Source organism: Hemitrygon akajei, chromosome 20 (genome assembly GCF_048418815.1).
Source record: "Hemitrygon akajei chromosome 20, sHemAka1.3, whole genome shotgun sequence".
Taxonomy (NCBI): Eukaryota; Metazoa; Chordata; class Chondrichthyes; order Myliobatiformes; family Dasyatidae; genus Hemitrygon; species Hemitrygon akajei.
Window position 1 is genome coordinate 2474813 of NC_133143.1, and position 22474 is coordinate 2497286.

Here is a 22474-nt window from a genome sequence, read left to right on the forward strand (position 1 = left end):
TTGAGTGGTTCAACAACAACATCCTTAAGTCAATATCAGCAAAACCAAGGAGCTGATCATTGAGTACAGGAGGAAGAAGCTGGAGGTCCATGAGCCAGTCCTCGTGAGGGTATCGGAGGTAGAGAGGGTCAGTAGCTTTAGATTCCTTTGCATCTGCATATCAGAGGATCTGTTCTGGGTTTAACAAGTAAGTCCCACCACAAAGAAAGCATGACAGGGCCTTTACTTGGAAGTTTGTGTAGATTAGGCAAGTCACCAAAAACGATGATAAACTTCTATAGATGACCAGTGGAGAGCATCCTAAGTGGTTGCAACAAACCCTTGCCTGGAAGCATAAATGCCCAGGATTGGAAAAGACTAGAGAAAGTAGTGGATACAACTCAGTCCATCACAGGCAAAGTCCTTCCCACTATTCAGAAGATCTTCATGGAGTGCAAGTTCCTTTGTCACATCCTCAAAAAACCCTCAGTCAAGTTTTGTAACCTCAATCAACTTGCCCATGTAAAGCCATGCTGATTGTCACTAAGCAGGCCATACCTTTTTAAATATGCATAAATCCTGTCCAAAGATTTCAAAGGTGCAATTTAATGTCAGAGAAATGTATACAATATACATCCTGAAAAGCTTTTTCTTCACAACCATCCACAAAAACAGGAGTGCCCCAAAGAATGAACAACAGTCAAATGTTAGAACCCCAAAGTCCCCCCCCCATGCATAAGCGGCAGCAAGCAACAATCTCCCTCCCCCCCCCATCGGCAAAAAAAAGCATGGGCACCCGCCACCGAGCACTCAAACGTGAGCAAAGCAACAGCAAAGACACAGACTTGCAGTTACCACAGAGACTTGGAGTTTCACACTGTCTTTGACATACCACAGGCTCTCTCTCTCTCCCTAATAAGGGAGAAAGAGGTGACTCCATTTTCCCAGTGTGTGGGGAGGCAATACAAACAACTGGCTGGTTTATGTTCGAGTCTCTGGGCACACAGCTGCAGATATTCTAACTCCCCTGACAACACACAGGAAACCGACCCTCGATCCGCCCATCTCCAGAGCACCGAGATCCTAGGCCTCCAAATCCAAGCTGGACTCTTGGGCTGTGCCCTTGGCGTGCTGAACAACAATGACTGGTTATGAAACCCCGATCCCACAAAGAACCGTAGTCAGCAGGTCAGGGTCTTCAAAAGAGCCCTGAAAGAGAATAATAAAGATATTAAAGATGGAAATAGAGTTGTTTCCGAAGATGCGAACAAAGGAGTTGCCGTTTAGCACCATCATCACTTCGCTCCACCTTCTTTTGTAAAAATCCCTGAGCAACATTCCCTCCAGTTGTTTTTTACAGCTGCATCGACCATCCATTGCTCTGAGCAGGAAATCTTTACATGGCCTGGATCGACATCAACCCGACACGGGAGCGGTCTGTCACTGGATTGAACTTGGGAACCTCTGTTCTCCAGCCCAGTGCTGATCTCACTGTGCCACCAGCAGACTGGAACGGGGGGGGGGGGGGGGGATCAGGGTGAATCTTACTAAGAAAAAATTTAAGTCTAATACAAAGTTAAACACTCAACACAGTGTCAACGGCAACGACTTAAAATGGCGGAGGGCGTCGCAATCTGACTTAAAATGGCGGACGGCGTTCTCCTTCCTCGGTTCGTAAGTACCAGTTGTCTGTAAGTCGGACATTGGTAACTCGGGGACTACCTGTACGTCGAAGCGCTAGTGTTCCAAAGTAAAGGTTGTGGTTTGTTTATTATTTAAAAAATGTATGGATCATATTAATTAACACATAATTACAAGGTATTTCACAATAATTTTAACATAGATTTCACATTTTTATTTGCATAATTTTAAAATTATATCAAAATTATATAAAAGAAAATTCTAGTTGATTTCAATTACTCTCTGCATACCCACGCAGCTTAGAGGGAACAGCCTCCTTGCTGTTGTCTCTCTTAATTCGGCATCCTACTTACACTTTGACCTATCAGTTTGCACCTCCTCTACTGTTACAGCGAACCCAATGCAAAGTTAAGAAAGAGCACCTCATCTGCGTAGACATGGTGCAGCCTTCCAGAGTTGTTTTCTCTGTATCAGAACTGGCCATTTCTGTTGTAGGTAATTTCTGTCGGTTTTTGATCTTCCATTAGTAAAACCTACCATACTGGGCATGTCCATCAGCCTTGTTATACATAACACAGGCCAAGAAGCATAATCACCTTCAAGTTGTCCCCATAAACCCATTGATCTGGCCTAACCCTATCTCAGATATTCCATTTGCCATGTCTGTCATTTCTCTTGCCTTCCCTTTAAATCAAATCATTCTTTTTATTTATCAAGCTCAATTCTATTGCAGGGTTTCTGGCCGAAAACATGAACTCTGCTTCTCTTAACATAGACACTGCTTGGATAGCTGTGGTTTTTTCCCCAGCATTTTCTGATTTTTTTTAAAAATTTCAGAAATGTAAGCCTATCATTTTACTATTCCTTGTGGGTCTGCTACTCAAAGTCACACTATTGACCTTGAGTGATCTTGGAATCTAACTGCACAGTATCCCCATGTCTGTTCTCTGACAGAACTCTGCAGTTTGTTTGTCCTTTCACTTTCCCCAGGCTCCTGCATTTTTTTCTGGCATTTAACAATTTGCTCCTGATCCTGTGCAATTGTATTATTATTATTAGGATGTTTAATAATCAGGTTTATTATCACTGACGTATGTTGTAAAATGTGTTGCTTTACGGCAGCTGTACAGTGTAAGACATAAATAATTATAAGTTACAATAAGAAAAAAAAATGTCGTAGAGGAAAAATGAAGAAGTTTTAAAGGACTGTTCAGAAATCTGCTGATGAAAGAGAAGAGTTGGGCAGTCCACACCGAGGTGTGTGAAAAGTGCTACTTTTTAATCAGGCGGTGATCAACATTTCAAAGGCAGAATTTTGTGGCAGATACTCTAGCTGAGTGATCAATCAGCAAGCGGGATTCATTATAAAGGGCCAATAAAAATAACAGAGTGAGCATTGTTTTGGAGAGTGGCTTTGGCTCATTAGGCTTAGGTGAGATCAGGATTGGACAAGGTGAAGTATTTGGTAAGGCACATTCTCTCTGTTCTTATTTGTTCATTCCTCATCTGTTAGGGCATAGTAGCTTAGAGAAAATGACTGCAGGGGCAGTGTTTTGTACTGTGTGTGGGATGTGGGAAGTCTGGGAGATGTCCAGTCTCCCAGATAAACACATCTGCACCAGGTGCACTGAGCTGCAGCTCCTGAGAGAACACATTAGGGAACTGGAGCTGCAGCTCGATGACCTTTGACTCATATGGGCAAATGAGGTGATAGACAGGAAATATTGATAGATAGTCACCCTGAGCTTGCAGGAGACAGGTAACTAGACTGCCAGGAGAAGGAGGGGAAACGCACATCCAGTGCAGAGTACCCCCGTGGCCTCAATAATAAGTATATAACTTTAGAGGGGCATGGCCTTCTAGGAGGCAGCCACAGTGACCGGGTCTCTGGCACTGAGTCCAATGCTGTGGCTCAGAAGAGCAGTGCTGATAGGAGATTCCTCAGTCAGATGAACAGAGACAAGGTTCCGTGGGCACAAAAGAGACATTTGGAAGGTATGTTGCTTCCCTGGTGCCAGGATCGGGGATATCTCGGATCATGTCCATGGCATTCTCAAGGGTGAGAGTGAGCAGCCAGAAGTCTTGGTACACATTGGCACCAATGTCATAGGTAGACAAGGTGAGGAGGTCCTGAAGAGAAATTTTAGGGAGCCAGGTAGAAAGCTGAGAACCAGGATCTCCAGGTTAATAATCTCTGGCTTGCTGCCCATGCCACGCACCAGTGAGCGTAAGAATAGGATGATTTGGCAGGTGAATGTGTGGCTGAGCAGGAGGGGGGGGGGGGGAGGGGTTCAGATTTTATCCCAAGGGGCTCCACTATCCTTGTGGACAGGTTGGCTAGAGTTATTTAGGTGGGTTTAAACTAATTTGTCAGGGGAATGGGAATTGGAGTGATGATGCTGTAAATGAGGTCATTGGTTTACAAACAGAGGCAATGTGTAGAGAGACTCCTAACAAGGAGAGGCTGATGATAGTGTAAAATTTGCAGTCAACAAGATGAGTTGAAATGCAAAGGAAGACAAAATCGAAAAGGGTGAAAACAGGACTAAAGGTATTATATTTGAATGTGTGAAGTATATGGAATAAGTTCGATGAACTTGTGGCACAGTTACAGATTGGCACTTATGTTGTAGGCATCACTGAATTGTGGCTGAAAGAAGATCATAGCTGGAAGCTTAATGTCCAAGAATACATATTGTATCAAAAGCTAGCCAGTAAAATTAAAGGGGACACCAAAGGTTTCTTCAGATACATAAAGTGTAAAAGAGAGGTGAGAGTGGATTTTGGACAGCTGGAAAACGATGCTGGAGAGGTAGTGATGGGGGACACGGAAATGGAAGGCAAACTGAATAAGTATTTTGCATCAGTCTTCACTGTCGAAGACAGTAGCTTGGTGGAAGTTCAGGTGGTCAGGGGTCATGACCTGTGTGAAGTTACCATTACTAGGGCGAAGGTGCTTAGGAAAATGAAAGGTATGAAGGCCACCTGGACCAGATGGTGTATGCCCCAGGGTTCTGAAAGAGGTGATACAGAGATTGTCGAGGCACTAGTAATGATCTTTCAAAATCACTAGATTCTGGAATGGTTGCAGAAGACTGGAAAATTTGCAAGTGCCACTTCACTCTTTAAGAAGGGGGAGAGGCAGAAGAAAGGAAATTATAGGCCAGTTAGCCTGACCTCAGTGGTTAGGAAGATGTTGGAGTCAATTGTTAAGGATGTGGTTTTGGGGTACTTGGAAGCACATGATAAAATAGCCCAAAGTCAGCATGGTTTCCTCAAGAGAAAATCTTGCCTGACAAATCTGTTGAAATTCTTTGACAAAAAAACAAGCAGGACAGACAAAGGTGAATCAGTTAATGTTGTGTACTTGGATTTTCAGATGGCCTTTGACAAGATGCCACACATGAGGCTGCTTAACAAATTATGAGCCCATGATATTACAGGAAAGATTCTAAGATGGATAAAGCAGTGGCTGATTGTCAGGAGGTAAAGACTAGGAATAAAGTGAGACTTTTCTGGTTGGCTGCCGATGACTTGTGGTGTTCCACAGTGGTCTGCGTTGGGACTAATTCTTCTTTACGTTATATGTCAGTGATTTGGATGATGGAATTGATGGCTTTGTTGCATAGTTTGCAGACAATATGAAGATAGCTGGAGGGGCAGGTAGCTTAGAGGAAATAGAGAGGCTATTGAAAGACTTCGGCAGATTCGGAGAATGGACAAAGAAGTGGCAGATGGTACAAAAGTGAACTGATGTCAACTTTGGTAAAGGAATGTTTGCAGAGTTACCATAAAAAGTCAGTGTCAGGTAATGTAGAGTTGCCTTGACTCAAACACAGAGCAGTGGAGGTGATTTTGCAGTGAGCAAAAACTTTAAAAATAAACTTCAAATTAACAAGTCTCGTGGGGCCACAAAACAAGGGAGAAAAGATGCTCACAACCACAAAGCACGTTAGAGAAGTGGTTAGCACAACGCTTTACACTGCAGGTGATCCCGGTTCAATTCCCAACGCAGCCTGTAAGGAGTTTGTACATTCTCCTTGTGACTGAGAGGGTTTTCTCTGGGTGCAACAGTTTCCTCCCATGGTCCAAAGATGTAAGTTAATTGGTTATTGTAAATTGTCTGGCGATTGGGCTAGGATTAAATTGAGGGATTGCAGGCCACCGTGGCTTGAAGGGCCTAATCTGTGCCATATCAACAAGGCAGCAACTGATTGAGGCTGGCTGGTCTGATGAGTGAACGAAAGCTGTGGATGAAAGTTGGATGGAAACAGGCTGCGAGAGATGAGTTGGACACAAGTGGCAGGAGATTTCTGTTAGCTGAGTCGAGATTGGAAGGTGACTGCCTGGGCAGACCTGACAGTTACATGTTTCTTGATCAGCACTGGCAGAGTGGGAAAGTATCTTCAGAACTTTCAAGCCTTTGGCTGCTTGTTTTTCATCCAGTGGTTTGAAGTGTTGATGTCTAGCACCAAATTGAAGGAAGTCCACTCTCTGTGTATCTGCTTCTGCTGCAGTTGGCTTTAATATTGCTTGGGGTGATTTGTTGGTCACAGTGCCAATTAATGGAGGCTCGCTAAGAGCTTGCCTCATACTACAAATGTATTATCATGGTGAAGTTAGTGTGCTGTCCACTGTGCACAGGAAGCTGTAAATCTGAGTCATCACTGCTGGAGTGATTTATGGCTTGGTGACAGTCATCAGATTACTGGTGTGTGTGCACGTCTACATAAACACGTAATGAACATTGCTGTTGGATATAATATGTTTATGTTTATAATGGAAAGTTAAGAAAATCTCTCAGTTTAAACTGATGCATATTTTGCACATCAAAGTGTAAATATGGTTAACCTATCAGGTTTCATTTCCTTGCAGTGTTTTTTTGATAAAATTCTGGTACAAACTCAGTGATCTGATTGGTGCAGTGACATCATTAGCTTTCTTTGGCTGATTTAAGTGCAGGACCTGATTGAAAATGTCAGGGTGTCAGGACTAGAGGTGAGAGATGGGCTGGTGTTCAGCTTGTTGCTCTGTGAGATTTACTTACCTCTGTACTGAGCTGAGGCTGTACCCTGCAATTAACAAACTCCTGGATCTCCTGCATCGATAAATTGGCATCCTGGCTGTGGACTCACTTCTGTGAACTTCTGTTCTGAGTGTTATTTGTTGACTTTTTGTAGTTCCTATAAAAACTTTTTTTTTTGTATTTGATTGTCTTTTTTAATGGGTTCTATTGGGTTTTGTTCTTATGACTGCTGAAAGGGGGTGAATTTTAAAACCATAAGACCAAAGGACTTCGGAGCAAAATTAGGCCAGTCAGCCAATTGAGTCTGCTCCACCATTTCATCATGCTTGATCCATTTCTCTCTCAACTCCATTCTCCTGCCTTCTCCCCGTAACCTTTCAAGCCCTGATAATTCAAAAACCTATTAGCCTCCACCTTAAGTATATCCAATGACCTGGCCTGCACAGTCACCTGTGGAAATGAATTCCACAGATTCACCACTGTCTGGATAAAGAAATTCTTTATTTAGAGGCTGTGTTCTCTGGCCCTAGACTCCTTCCACCATAGGAAGCCTACCGTCTGCATCCACTCTATCTCAGCCTTTCACCATTTGATAGGTTTCAGTGAGCTCCCCTCTTGTCCTTCTAAACTCCAATGAGTACAGGCCCAGAGCTATTAATCGCTCCTCCTACGGTAAACCTTTCATTCTCGAATCATTCTCGTGAACCTCCTCTGAACCCTCTCCAATGTCAGCACATCCTTTCTAAGATAAGGGACCCAAAACTACTCCCAATATTCCAAGTGAGACCTCAGCAATGCCTTATAAATCCTCAGCTTTACATCCTTGCTTTTATACTCCAGCCCTCTTGAAATGAATGCTAACACAGCATTTGCCTTCCTCACCACAGACTCGACCTGCAAATTAACCTTAGAGAATCCAGCATGAGGACTTCCCAGACCCTTCGCACTTCTGGTTTTTGAATTTTCTTCTGATTTAGAAAACAGTCTAAGTTTTTATGTCTTCTATCAAAGTGCACGACCGTACACTTCCGGACACTGTATTCCATCTGCTACTTCTTTGCCCATTCTCCTAATCCTTCTAAGTCCTTCTGCACTCTACCTGCTTCCTCAATACTGTCTGCCCTTCTGCCTGTCTTCATATTGATCACAAATCTGGCCACAAGGCCATCAATTCACTGACATACCACATGGACAAGGAGCAGTCCTAACACCAGCCCTGCAGAACACCACTAGACACAGTAGCCAACCTGACAAGGATCCCTTTATTCCCACACTTTGCCTCCTGCCAATCAGCCACTGCTCTATCCATGCCAGTATCTTTCCTGTAATACCACAGTCTCTTCTTAAGCAGCCTCATGTGTGGCACCTTGTCAAAGGCCTTCTGTACACATCATCTACTGATTCACCTTCATTTATCCTACTTGTTATTTTCTTAAAGAACCCCAACAGATTTTTTAGGCAAGATTTTCCCTTGAGAAAACCATGCTGACTTTACCCTATTTTATCATGTGCCTCCATGTTCTCCAAAATCACATCCTTAGCAATCAATTCCAACAGCTTTTCAGTCACTGAGATCAGGCTAACTGGCTTATAATTTCCTTTCTTCTGCCCCCCTCTCTTCTTTGAAGAGTGGAGTGACATTTGCAATTTTCCAGTCCTCAGGAACCATTCCAGAATCTAATGATTCTTGAAAGATCATTACCAATGCCTCCACATACCTCTTTCAGAACACTGGGGTTCTAGTCCATCTGGTCCTGGTGACTAATCTATCTTCAGACCTTTCAGTTTTCCTAAGCCCTTTCTCTCTGGTAATAGCAACTGTACTGCCCTCTGCACTTTGACACTCTCGAACCTCTAGCTTACTGCTAGTGTCTTCCACAGTGAAGACAGTTGCAAAATACTGATTGCTTTCATCCACTGTTTCCTTGTCCCCCATTACTACCTCCACAGCTTCATTTACCAAGTGTCCGATACCCACTATTGCCTCTTTTTAACTCCTATATATACTTTTGGTATCCCCTTTGATATTATTGGCTATCTGACATTCATATTTCACCTTTCCCCCTTTTTTTTTTAAAGTTGCCTTTTGTTGGTTTATAAAAGTTTCCCAATCCTCAAACTTCCCTCTAATTTTTGTTTTATTATCTGCCCTTTCTTTTGCTTTTATATTCATTTTCACTTCCCAGATTATCCACAGTTGCTTCATCTTATATTTAGAATATTTTTTCTTTGGCATGTATCTATCCTGTGCCTTCCAAATTGCTTCCAAGAACTCCAGCTGTTCTGCTGTCATCCCGGCCAGCATTGTTTTCTGATTAGTTTGCCCAGGTCCCCTCTCATGCCTCTGTAATTCCCTTTATTCCACTGTAATATTGATACACCTGACTTTAGCTTCTCCCTCTAAACCTGCAGGGTGAACTTTATCATATTATGATCATTGCTTCCTAAGGGTTGCTTTATCTGAAACTTCTTCATCAAATTCAGTTTGTTACACTGCACCCAATCCAGAATAGCTGATTCTCTGTTGGGCTCAACCACATGCTGACATAAAAGGGTATCTAGTTCAATAGGAACTTTATGAATTCTGCCTATCGTAATATTCCCCTTTTGACTTGGCTTTTCTATTTCCAATTGATACTTGTAGTCCACATCCTGGTTACCGTATATAACTTCCATCAAGGTCTTTTCACCTTCCAATACTCTTTATGAGGATTTGTTTTCATTTTTTACCAACAGAGCCATGACCAATGACCACAATTTCATACCTGCCAGTCTTTAACTGTGCTTCCTTGTTTTGTATACTGTGTGCATTCAAGTATAACACCTACAGTCCTGTATCTGTCATCCTTTTCAATTTTGTCCCCCTTTCACAATACAACTCATCCTACAGACTGCAATTTTGACCTATTATCAGGTTGTCCTTCCTGACAATCTCACTACACACAACCTCTGCTTGTAAACCAACAGTTCTATCTTCAGCCCTGTCACTCTGGTTCCAATCCCCCTGCCAAATTAGTTTAACCCCTCCTCAACAGTGCTAGCAAACCTGCCTGCAAGGATATTGGTCCCCCTCAGGTTCAGGTGTAACCTGTCCCTTTTGACAGACAGACAGACATTCTTTATTGATCCCGAGGGAGATTGGGTTTCGCTACAGCCGCACCAACCAAGAATAGTGAAGAAATATAGCAATATAAAACCATAAATAATTAGTAATAAGTTAATCATGCCAAGTGGAAATTAGTCCAGGACCAGCCTATTGACTCAGGGTGTCTGACACTCCAAGGGAGGAGTTGTAAAGTTTGATGGCCACTGGTAGGAATGGCTTCCTATGACGCTCAGTGTTAGATCTCGGTGGAATGAGTCTCTGGTTGAATGTACTCCTGTGCCTAACCAGTACATTATGGAGTGGATGGGAGTCATTGTCCAAGATGGCATGCAACTTGGACAGCATCCTCTTTTCAGACACCACCGTCAGAGAGTCCAGTTCCACCCCTACAACATCACTGGCCTTATGAATGAGTTTGTTGATTCTGTTGGTGTCTGCTACCCTCAACCTGCTGCCCCAGCACACAACAGCAAACACGATAGCACTGGCCACCACAGACTCGTAGAACATCCTCAGCATCGTCCGGCAGATGTTAAAGGACCTCAGTCTCCTCAGGAAATAGAGACGGCTCTGACCCTTCTTGTAGACAGCCTCAGTGTTCTTTGACCAGTCCAGTTTATTGTCCATTCGTATCTCCAGGTATTTGTAATCCTCCACCATGTCCACACTGACCCCTTGGATGGAAACAGGGGTCACTGGTGCCTTAGCCCTCCTCAGGTCCACCACCAGCTCCTTAGTCTTTTTCACATTAAGCTGCAGATGATTCTGCTCGCACCATGTGACAAAGTTGTACAGGTCGTACCTTCCCCAGAAGAGATCCCAATGATCCAGAAATCTGAACCCTGCAACACATCCCCAAACTCACATTCATCTGCCAAGTCATCCGATTCTTACCCTCATTGGCACATAGCACAGGCAGCGGTCCAGAGATTCTGCTTTACCCTTTCTGCCTTTCAGTTTTATACCTAACTCCCTAAATTCTCTCTTCAAGACCTCATTGCTTTTCCAACCTATGTCACTGGTGCCAATATGTACCAAGGTTGTACATAGTATACATACTTTGATTTAAATGTACTTTGAACGTTGATAAAAATTAATCTGAAAAATTGTTTTCAATGGTGCCAAGTGATTTTGCCTGTTATCATTTAAATAAGAATTTGTATAGCACCACAATTAGCTCTGTTTTGAGTTTGAGATGATCAATAACATACATGATGGCAGTGTCTGCAATTCAATGAGGTTGCATTGAATTTAAAGGTACAGGTAGGGAGTGTGTAACAAAATGACATCAATCCCCAATAACAGCCACTGTGATTTCTCTTGTTCTGTCTGTTTGCACAGTCTTCGGCCACTCCTTACAGCTGAACTGCCAATCACTGCTATGAATAAAATGGGAGGTTACTATGGAAATGAGCAAAGTAAAACAGTGAATAATTAACCAGTGAAATATTTCATGACAGGCAGAGCTGCCTGATATCAGGGCTTGCTGGCTATGAAAGATTGCTGATCTTGCAGTGCTTTGAAGCCTGACTAAGTTGCATCAATTTCCCAATCTAATGCTGCAGAACCACAGAAGCTTGAACTGGGGTACAGCATGGGAATAGGCCCTTTTAAACCATTTATACTAATAATCAAATGGCCAAATAAACTAATTCCTTCAACATGAGGAAATCTGCAGATGCTGGAAATTCAAGCAACGCACACAAAATGCTGGTGGACGGAACAGGGCAGACAGCATCTATAGGAAGAAGTACATTCGACGTTTTGGGCCGAGACCCTTCATCAGGACTAACTGAAAGAAAAGATAGTAAGAGATTTGAAAATGGGAGGGGGAAATCCAAAATGACAGGAGAAGACAGGAGGGGGAGGGATGAAGCTAAGAACTAGAAAGTTGATTGGCAAAAGGGATACACATCTCCATCTCCCTCTGGTGCTCCCCTCCCCCCTTCTTTATCCCTAGGCCCCCCGACCCATGATCCTTTCCCTTCTCCAGCTGTGTATCCCTTTTGCCAATCACCTTTCCAGCTCTTAGCTTCATCCCTCTCCCTCCTGTCTTCTCCTATCATTTCGGGTCTCCCCCTCCCACTCCCACTGTCAAATCTCTTACTATCTCTTCTTTCAGTTAGTTCTGACAAAGGGTCTTGGCCTGAAATGTCGACTGTACTTCTTCCTATAGATACTGCCTGCCTTCCTGCCTTGCTGCGTTCCACCAGCATTTTGTGTGTGTTGCCTAAACTAATTCCTTCTGCCTACACAATGTCCATATTCCTCCATTTCCTCACATTCATGTGCCTATCTAAATACTTTGTAAGGCCCCTAATGTTTCTGCCTCTAACAACATCCAAGCCTGTATGTTTCAGGCACCCACTGTGCTCTGTGTGTAAAAAAAAAACCCAGCAACTTGCCCCTCATATCCCCTTTGAACTTCCACTCAGCTTCAATGCAGGCCCTTTGGTGTTCGACTCATCATCCCTGGCAAAAGATACCATCTGTCTACTTGACGTATGTTTCTCACAATCTTTTAAACCTCAATCAGATCTCCCCTCAGCCTCTCATGTTCCAGAAGAAACATCCCATGTTTGTCCACCTAATTTTCACACATGCTCTTTAATTCGGGCAGCATCCTGATAAACCTCCACTGCACCCTCTCAAAGCCTCAATGCCCTTCCTGTGGGTCGACCAGAACTGATTTCAGTACTCCAGAAATTTAAAAAGCTGCAACATAGCATCCTGACTTTTGAACTTGATGCCACAACTAATAAAGGCAAGCATGCCATATGCCTTCTTAACAACCTCATCAAACTATGTAGCCACTTTCAGGGAATTGTGGACTTGGACCCCAAGATCCTTCTGCTCATCATCACCACTAAAGGTCTTTTTACATCTGACCTACCAACAGTTCACTTTTGTCCTGGTTAAACTCCACCTGCTACATCTCTGCCCACATCTGCAATCTTTATCGTGCTGTATTCACTTCTGCACACCACTGTTGTCATGCATGGTTATTTGAATTGCTGTTACCTTCCTGACGGCAAAGCACCTGGGTGCATGGGGTCCAAACATGGTGACTGTTGTGAAGGAATTTGCCAACTGAGGTTAATGTATTGCTGTAGATCCTTATAGCATGGAAAGAGTCCCACAACCCAAATTATCCATGTCAGACACGTCATCTACCAGAACTCATCCCTACTTCCCACACTTGGCCTAAATACCTTTAAGCCAGCCATTATAATAGGCTTATAAATCTTTTCTGGACTGTCCCTAACTTATGGCAAGGTGACCAGAACTGCACATAGCATTTCAACTGTGGCCTTGCCATGTCTTGTACAGCTGTAATATGAATCTCCAACTCTCGTACTCATTGACAATATGGTAGTGTAGCAGTTAGTGCAATGATGTTACAACTTGGTGTGTTTCGGGGTTCAGAGTTCCCACAATAGAAAGATGTACCAGCTAGGTTAATTGAGCATTGTAAATGGTTAGTGATTAGATTGGGTTTGTCAGGATTTGCTGGGCCAGAAAGGCCTATTCTGCATTCTGTCACTAGGTCAATTTAACAAACATACTACGTACTGGTATCAGCCGGTCTCTTTGTTGTAGGCTCCTGTATGTCCTGTCCTAATATAACATCCCAAAATGCATGACTTTGTACTTATTTCAGCTAAATTCCTGTTCTTTTGCTCACTTTGCTATTAGATATAGATCCCCAAAGTTAAAAGTAAATTTATTATAAAAATATGCATAGGTCACGTTCTACTACCATTTTCTTACAGGCATTCACAGTAGAACTAAGAAACACTAAGAATCAAGGAAAAACTTACCAAAACGCTGACGAACTGCAAATCCAAATAAAAACCCAAATAATAATAACTAAATGAATTAATATAATACTGAGAACATGAGGTATTGGTGCTGGCTTCCTTGATGTCTGTGATTTTGTGATTACAAATTAACTGTTGGTGGTCTTACTTCAGTGGTTGGTAAGTTGATGGAGAAGATCCTGAGAGGCAGGATTTATAAACATTTGGAGCGGTATAATATAATTAGGAATAGTCAGCATGGCTTTGTCAAGGGCAGGTCGTGCCTTATGAGCCTGATTGAATTTTTTGAGGATGTGACTAAACACATTGATGAAGGAAGAGCAGTAAATGTAGTGTATATGGATTTCAGCAAGACATTTGATAAGGTATCCTATGCAAGGCTTATTGAGAAAGTAAGGAGGCATGGGATCCAAGGGGACATTACTTTGTGGATCCAGAACTGGCTTGACCACAGCGCAAAGAGTGGTTGTAGATGGGTCATATTCTGCATGGAGGTTGGTAACTAGTGGTGTGCTTCAGGGATCTGTTCTGGGACTCTTTCTCCTCATGATTTTTATAAATGCCCTGGATGAGGAAGTGGAGGGATGAGTTAGTAAATTTGCTGATGTCACGAAGGTTGGGGGTGTTGTGGATAATGTGGAGGGCTGTCAGAGGTTACAGTGGGACATAGGGTGCAAAACTGGGCTGCGAAGTGGCAGATGAAGTACAACCCAGATAAGTGTGAAGTGGTTCATTTTGGTAGGTCAAATATGATAGCAGAATATAGTATTAATGGTAAGACTCTTGTCAGTGTGGAGGATCAGAGGGATCTTGGGGTCTGAGTCCATAGGACACTCAAAGCTGTGGTTAAGAAGGTGTACAGTGTATTGGCCTTCATCAGTCATGGGATTGAGTTCAAGAGCCGAGGGGTAATATTGCAGCTATATAGAACCCTGGTCAGACTCCACTTGGAGTACTGTGTTCTGTTTTGGTCACCTCACTACAAGAAGGATGTGGAAACCATAGAAAGGGTGCAGAGGAGATTTACAAGGATGTTGCCTGGATTGGGGAGCATGCCGTATGAGAATAGGTTGAGTAAACTTGGCCTTTTCTCCTTGGAGTGACAGAGGATGAGAGGTGACCTGATAGAGGTGTATAAGATGATGAGAGGCTGAAATGGCTAGCACAAGAGGGCACAGTTTTAAGGTGCTTGGAAGTAGGAAAGATGTCTTGGGTAAGTTTTTTACACAGAGAGTGGTCAGTGCGTAGAATGGGCTGCCGGCGATGGTGGTGGAGGCAGATTCGATAGGGTCTTTTAAGAGACTCCTGGATAGGTATATGGAGCTTAGAAAAATAGTGGGCTATGGGTAACCCTAGGTAATTTCTAAAGTAAGTACATGTTGGGCACAGCATTGTGGGCCGAAGGGCCTGTATTGTGCTGTAGGTTTTCTCTGTGTCTGTGTTTCTAATGGCTTGGTTGTGAATGTAATCCATAAGTTTGCTGATGACATAATTGGTGGCATTGTAGATAAGAAGGAAGGTGGCTGAGGTTATATCAGGATTTGATCAGTCAGTTGGGTGAAACATTAGTAGATGGAATTTAACATTGACAAAATGAAGTTTGCCAAGTCAAATAAGGGCTGGACACACATAGTAAATAGAAAGGCCGTGGGGCATGTTGATGAATAGTATGTCCTTGTGTACACTCAGCGACCACTCTATTAGGTACACCTGCACATGTGCTCGTTAATGCAAATATCTGATTGACCAATCATGTGGCAGCAACAGTGCATAAAAGCAGGCAGACATGGTCAAGGGGTTCAGTTGTCGTTCAGACCAAACATCAGAAAGGGGAAGAAATGTGGTCTAAATTACTTTGACCATGGAATGGTTGTTGGTGCCAGATGATTTGAGTATCGTAGAAACTGCTCATCTCCCAATGATTTTCATGCATAACATTCTCCAGAGTTTACAGGGAATGATGTGAAAAACAAAAAAAAGCACCCAGTGAGTGGCAGTTCTGTGGGCAAAAATGCCTTGTTAATGACAGGAGAATGGCTAGACTGACTTAAGCTGACAGTTCAAGTTTGTTTAATTGTCATCGAACCATACTTTAGTACCCATGAATACAGCCAAACAAAACAGCGTTACTTTGGGGTCAAGGTGCAAATCGCAGTACCAGCAGTCACACACAGCCTGAGGCACATACAGTATATCCCATGTAAAATACAAGCATGTATTCAAAGTACATTTATTATCAAAAGTATGTATGCAGTATGCAGCCCCAGTAATAATAACAGCAATGTTGTGGTGGGAGACTTTAATTTTCCAAATATCAATTGGCATCTCGTAGAGCAAGGGTTCAGATGAGGTGGAGTTTGTTCGTTGTGTTCAGGAAGGTTTCTTGACACCGTATGTAGATAAGCCTACAAGAGGAGAGGCTGTACTTGATTTGGTATTGGGAAATGAATCTGGTCAGGTGTCAGGTCTCTCAGTGGGAGAGCATTTTGGAGATAGTGAGCACAATTCGATCTCTTTTACCATAGCATTGAAGAGAGATAAGAACAGACAAGTTAGGAAAATATTTAATTGGATTAAGGGGAAATATGAAGCATACATTGGGAACAGATGTTCTCAGGGAACTGTACAGCAGAAGTGTGGCAAATGTTCAGGGGATATTTGCGTGGCATTCTGCATAGGTACGTTCCAATGAGACAGGGAAAGGAAGGTAGGGTACAGGAACTGTGGTGTACGAAGGCTGTAGAATCTAGTCAAGAAGAAAGAAGAGCTTACGAAAGGCTTAAAAAACTAGGTAATGATAGAGATCTAGAAGGTTATAAGGCTAGCAGGAAGGAACTGAAGAATGGAATTAGGAGAGCCAGAAGGGGCCATGAGAAGGCCTTGGCGGACAGGGTTAAGGAAAACCTCAAGGCATTCTTACAAGTATGTGAAGGGCAAGAGGATAAGATGTGAGAGAATAGGACCAATCAATTGTGACAGTGGAAAAAGTGTGTATGGAACTGGAGGAGACAGCAGAGGTACTTAATGAATACTTTGCTTCAGTATTCTCTATGGAAAAGGATCTCTGTGATTGTAGGGATGACTCACAGTGGATTGAAAAGCTTGAGCATGTAGACATTAAGGAAGAGGATGTGCTGGAGCTTTTGCAAAGCATTAAGTTGGATAAGTCCCTGGGACTGGATGAAAAATAGAAGAGCTATGGGTAACCCTAGGTAGTTCCTAAAGTAAGTACATATTCTGCACAGCATTGTGGGCCGAAGGGCCTGTATTGTGCTGTAGGTTTTTTATGTTCCTATGAAACCTACCGAGTGCTAAAAGGACTTGATAGGGTGGATGTGGAGAGGATGTTTCCAATCATGGGGGTATGCATAACTAGGGGTACAGCCTCAAAATTGAGGAGTGACCCTTTAGAACTGAGCTAAAGAGGAATTTTTCTTACCCAGAGGGTAGTAAATCTGGAATGCTCTGCCACAGACTATGGTAGAGGCCAAGTCCATGGGTACATTTAAGGCAGAAGTTGATAATTTCCTGATCGATCAGGAATCAAAGGATATGGCGAGACCACAAGTGTATGGGGTTGAGTGGGATCTGGGAGTAGCCATGATGGAATGACAGAGGTTCGATTGGCTGAATGGCCTAATTCTGCTTCTATGTCTTATGATCTAAACAGAGTACACACCCCTTACCCCTGGCTCCAGGCCGCACACTTCACTCGAAACCTTACCAGACTCCTCAAAGTGTCAGATTACTCAATCGCCTCAAAAACACACCATCAACATGTAAATCACAGGTTCCAATGAGAGCTGAATTGTATTTGAAAGAAGTAAAAGAAGCAGCTTCATGAACTGTCTGAAGGATGTCGCATTGTTTGCTGGCGCCGTGTTCTTCACCAACAAGATAACAATAAATTATAGTCACACAAAATAAATATCATCCAAGTCCCTGAACCTTGCAGCAGTTCGCTCCTGAACACAATACAGCTCATCTTTTGTTGAGCGAACAATGGGGGGTACTCTGGTGGAGCGTCCAACTCTGAGGCGCTCCCCCCCCCAACGGCTGTAAATGGGCGACACTACTCCCTGAGGCCTAGTTCTCACCACGATGTCCCCCCCGCCCCATCTGCTGCTACTGTTTGCCAATAAACCAATAAATTGGAATTGCAACATTCCTTCAGTTGTCCATCGAAATCTGATGACAACATCTACTCCTTTAACGGTGAGATCTTTGATAACTATACAGTCCTATCCTGGACCCACAAGCTCTATTGCAGGTGGGACATGTATACGTGGTAGTGGTGGTAGTGATGGCAACCATGGCTGCATTTCTCCTGGCTCTCTTCTGCTGTCTTTTGGTTGTTCTTTCCATCTCCAGAATACGAACCCCATCCCTACACAGCTGTCACCAAGTGATACGGTCAGCAGCAACATCCTCCAGGTCCTCAGGTCTGATCTTGCACTTCCTTAAAGCATTCTTCATCTGATCCTCATAGCACTTCTTCACCCTCCAGCTGAGCGTCGACCGTGATGTAGCTGGCCGTATAACACTCTGCGGGGTAGCCGACATGGGGGCATCCTTATCACGTGCCCCAGCTGACGCTGGGTGATCGTGGCCTCAATACTTCTGCAGTTGGTCTTTACAAGTGTTTCGGTGTGAGGCATCCGCTCACGCCAGGTAATTCCCAGGATGTGCTGAAGGCAGCTTATGTGGAAGCGCTCCAAGGACCTGATGTGACGGCTGTAGGTTACCCAAGCTTCACAGCCATAAAGGAGGGTGGTGACACAGACCGCTTGGTATACAGTGACCTTTGTGGAGGGACGAAGGCTCCTGTTCTGAAAGACTACACCGAAGTCTCCCAAAGGCAGCTGATGCCTGTTTAATGCGGCTCTGGATGTCATCGTCAATGCCGCTATCCTCAGAGAGAATGCTCCCCAGATATTTGAAAGATGGCACTACTGACAGCTTTTCATCACCAACAGTGAAGGCAGGTAGAGTGGGTGGGACACTAGTACTCCATCGGCAAACCACTTCCGTCTTGGTGGTATTGACGGTCAGCCCCATCCTGCTGTACGCTCTCACCGCCACAGCAAGGACAGTCTGAAGATCCTCTGGAGTATGGGCCACAAGAGCACAGTCGTCTGCATACTGCTGCTCCAGGACCCGCTCTCTACGGAGTTTGGTGGTTGCATTGGAGCCTCCTGATGTTAAAAAGTTTGCCATCTAATCTGACGTCCACTGCCATACTGCTGCTGTCCTCAATCTCGTTGTGGAGAAGCTTGGTAACACACAGGAGGAAGATGTTAAAGAGCACCAACACTAACACACACCCCTGCCTCACCCCTGTGCGTACAAGGAAGGGCTCGGACTCTTGTCCTCCTATGGTCACCTGAGCAGTCATCCCATCGTGGAACTGGTGGAGGATGTTAACAGATTTATTGGGACAGCCAAACCTGAGGAGGACATCCCATAAGAGCTCTCTTTGCACAGTGTTGATTGCTTTGGAGAGGTCGACAAAGGCCATAAACAGGTCCTGATGTTACTCTCGGCACTTTTCCTGAAGCTGCCAGGCTGTGAAGATCATATCCATCGTGCTCCTGTTCTTCCTAAATCCACACTGCGATTCAGGCAGCGTTGACTCGGTGATGTTGCTGATGAGCCTCTGAAGCATCACCTTAGTCAGGACCTTTCCAGCAACAGAAAGGAGTGATATGACCCGACTATTGCCTCAGATGGCCTTGTCACCCTTGTTCTTATAAATGACAATGATGCTTGCATTTCTCCATTGCTGTGGGATTTTCTCGTCAGTCCAGGCCTTGGTGATGTACTGGTGGAGAGTGTGCATACACATGTACCCTCCGTTCTTCAGTAACTCGGCTGGGATATTGTCAGTGTCAGGGGACTTATTGTTCTTAAGGGAATGGACAGCTGATAGAACCTCCTGGAAGGCTGGTGGTAGACTGAGGTCGTGGATAGGAGGAAGTTCAGGCAGTTCTTCCAGGATGGTGGGGTCTCCGTCAGAATCCTGATTAAGCAGAATGTTAAAATGCTCAGCCCAACTCAGCAGTATTCTGATTCTTCAGAAGTGTTTGACCATCTGCTATTGTCAGGGGAGTAACGCATCGATTTATTGGGCCGTAGATGGTTTTGACAGCATTGTAAAAATTATGCATGTCATTATTATCGGTAAAGGACTGGATTTCACGTGTCTTTTCAGTCAATCACTCATTTTGTATGGCCCGTACTCCTCCGAGCTGCCTGCCAATGCTGTCTGATGCTGGTGGATGATGGGTTGTCTAAAGTTGCCTGGTGTGCTTTGTGCATGTCCTTAAGCAAGTTGTGGTGGTGTCTGAGTTATCGTCAAAACAATCTTGGTGGTTTCTGCTCTATGGCCGATGGATTGGGCTGCTGCCTCATAGAGCGTAGAGCTGATGTAGGTCCACTGTTGTTCCATGGTATTTTCCAAACTCAGACAAGGTTCCAGCTCCCTTAGTTTCTCAGCTCGGATGTGTCAAAACTCACTTCTTGCTTCTGTGTTTCTCAGGCGGTTGCAATTTAGCTGCTTTTTATTGGGGTTTTGTAGCCACAAGGGGGGACGCATTTTCATATAGAGCTTGGCCACAATCATACGGTGGTCAGTCCGGCACTCTGCACCCCTCATGGCACGGGTGATGAGAACATCCTTGATGTCACTACGTCTCACAATGATGAAATCAATCATGTTCCAATGTTTGGAGTGAGGGTGCATCCACAATGCCTTCTGCTGGAAGATGGTGTTGGTTATGGTAAGGTTACACTCAGAGCAAAGAGTAAGTAGCCTCATGCCATTTGCATTGACCTTGCCAATACCACGCCTACTGAGCACTCCACTCCATATCCTGTTGTTCTGTCCCACCCTAACGTTGAAGTCCCCAAGCAAAGGGATCTTATCATTCTTTGGTACATTCATTCTTAGCAACATTCCACATTGTCAAACAGGATCTTGCAATCACAAGAAAAGTGACTAGGATGATCACTTGCTGTTAGACTCGTTTGCGCACTGACACCTCTCTGTCGAGGGCAGCATCGCAGTCCGCACCGTCCACCTCCTTCAGATTTTCTAAAAGGAGGCAACTCGCTGAAAAAAACCTGCAGTTCTTTAAGTTTTTAATGTCCATCATGGTCTTAAAATCATAAAAAATGTGTTTAAATAATACAATAGCACCTTTGGTTGACAGAAAGGTAGTGGGAACTCATATAACCGTTACAACAATGGTGGGCAGAAGAGCATCTCTGAAGTGGACGGGCTGCAGCAGCAGAAGACTATGGCCATACAGTCAGTGGCCACTTTATTAGGAAACTCCTGTGCCTATATCCTGAAAGTGGTAGCACATGTCGATCAAATGGTGAAGGAGACATAAATAGGATGCTTTCTCTCTTGGCTGTGGCATAGAATATGAGAGCTGGGATGCCATGTTATAGCTTTAGAAAACGTTGGTTAGGTGACACAGGGAGTACTGCTCACATTTCCAGTCAGCATTTTATTATGCGGGATGTAGTTGTACTGGACAGGGTGCAGAGGAGATTTGCCAGCATGTTACCTGGATTGGAGCGTTACAGGTAAAAGGAGAGATTTGACAGGCTGGTTTTGTTTTCCCCGGAGTTGAGAGGGTGACGTGGTGGAGATGCAGAAAATGATGGGGAGGATAAACGTGGTAAATAGCAAAAATATCCTTCCCATGGTGGGGTTGTCAAAGATGAGAAGGTCGAAGGGAGGAGATTTAAAGAGGAATTTATTTCACAGAGAAAGTGGTTGGTGGTTTGAAAAGGTGATAGTGGCAGGTACTCTTCATGATGTAAAGAAATAGCTCAGCAAAAACTTGAAGCCAAGACATTGAAAGCAACATACAGAATGTTGGTAAATGATTAATGTAACACACACAAAATGCAGGCCAGGCAGCATTTATGGAAATGAGTACAGTCGACGTTTTGGGACAAGACCCTTCAGCAGGACTGGAGAAAAAAAGTTGAGGAGTAGAGTTTAAAGGTGGGAGGGGGGGTGGAGAGTGAAGTGGAAGAGATGTGATTGAGGAAAAAAGATGAGATATCAGAGTTAGAAGGTGGGGGAGGGGAGGAAGAAACACAGGGTGAAAGGTGAAACTGGGAGGGGGAGGGGTGAAATAAAGAGCTGGGAAGTTGATTGGTGAAAGAGATACTGGGCTGGAGAAGCGGGAATCTAATAGGAGAGGTTGGGGGGGCGGGAACGAGCAGCCAAGGGGGGCGATGGGCAGGCAGGGAGATGAGGTGAGAGAGGGAAAAGGGATGGGGAATAGAGAAGGGGGAGCATTAGCGGAAGTTCAAGAAATTGAAGTTCATGCCATCAGGTTGGAGGCTGCACAGATGGAATATAAGATTTTGCTCCTCCAACCTGAGTGTGGCCTCATCGCGGCAGTAGAGGAGGCCTTAGACAGACGTGTCGGAATGGGAAATGGAATTAAAATGGGAGATCCCCTTGCGGATGGAGCGTAGGTGCTTGGTGAAGCCGTTGCCCAATCTGATGGATGGGCTGATATTCAAGAGGTCGCACCAAGAGCAGTGGATACAACCGAACAGACTCATGGGTGAGATGTTGCTTCACTTGGGAGGAGTGTTTGGGGCCCTGAATGGTAGTGAGGGAGGAGGTGTAGGGGCAGGCGTAGCGCTTGTTCCAATTGCAAGGACAAGTGTCAGGAGGGAGATTAGTGGGAAGGGATGAATGGACAGGGAAGTCAAGTAGAGAGTGATCCCTGTGGAATGTGGAGGGTGAGGGAGATGTGCTTGCTGGTGGAATCTTGTTGGAGATGGCGGAAGTTACGGAAAACTATGTGATGGATGCGGATGCTGGTGAGGACAAGACGAGGACACTCCTCTTATCCCTGGAGGAGTGGC

The 22474-nt window shown here is 44.2% G+C and overlaps 1 protein-coding gene across 2 annotated transcripts in view; it reads left to right on the forward strand.

Moving 5' to 3' along the window:
- trak1a (trafficking protein, kinesin binding 1a) overlaps positions 1–22474 on the forward strand; it is a 178002-nt gene that overhangs the window by 100570 nt on the left and 54958 nt on the right. The window lies entirely within an intron of this gene.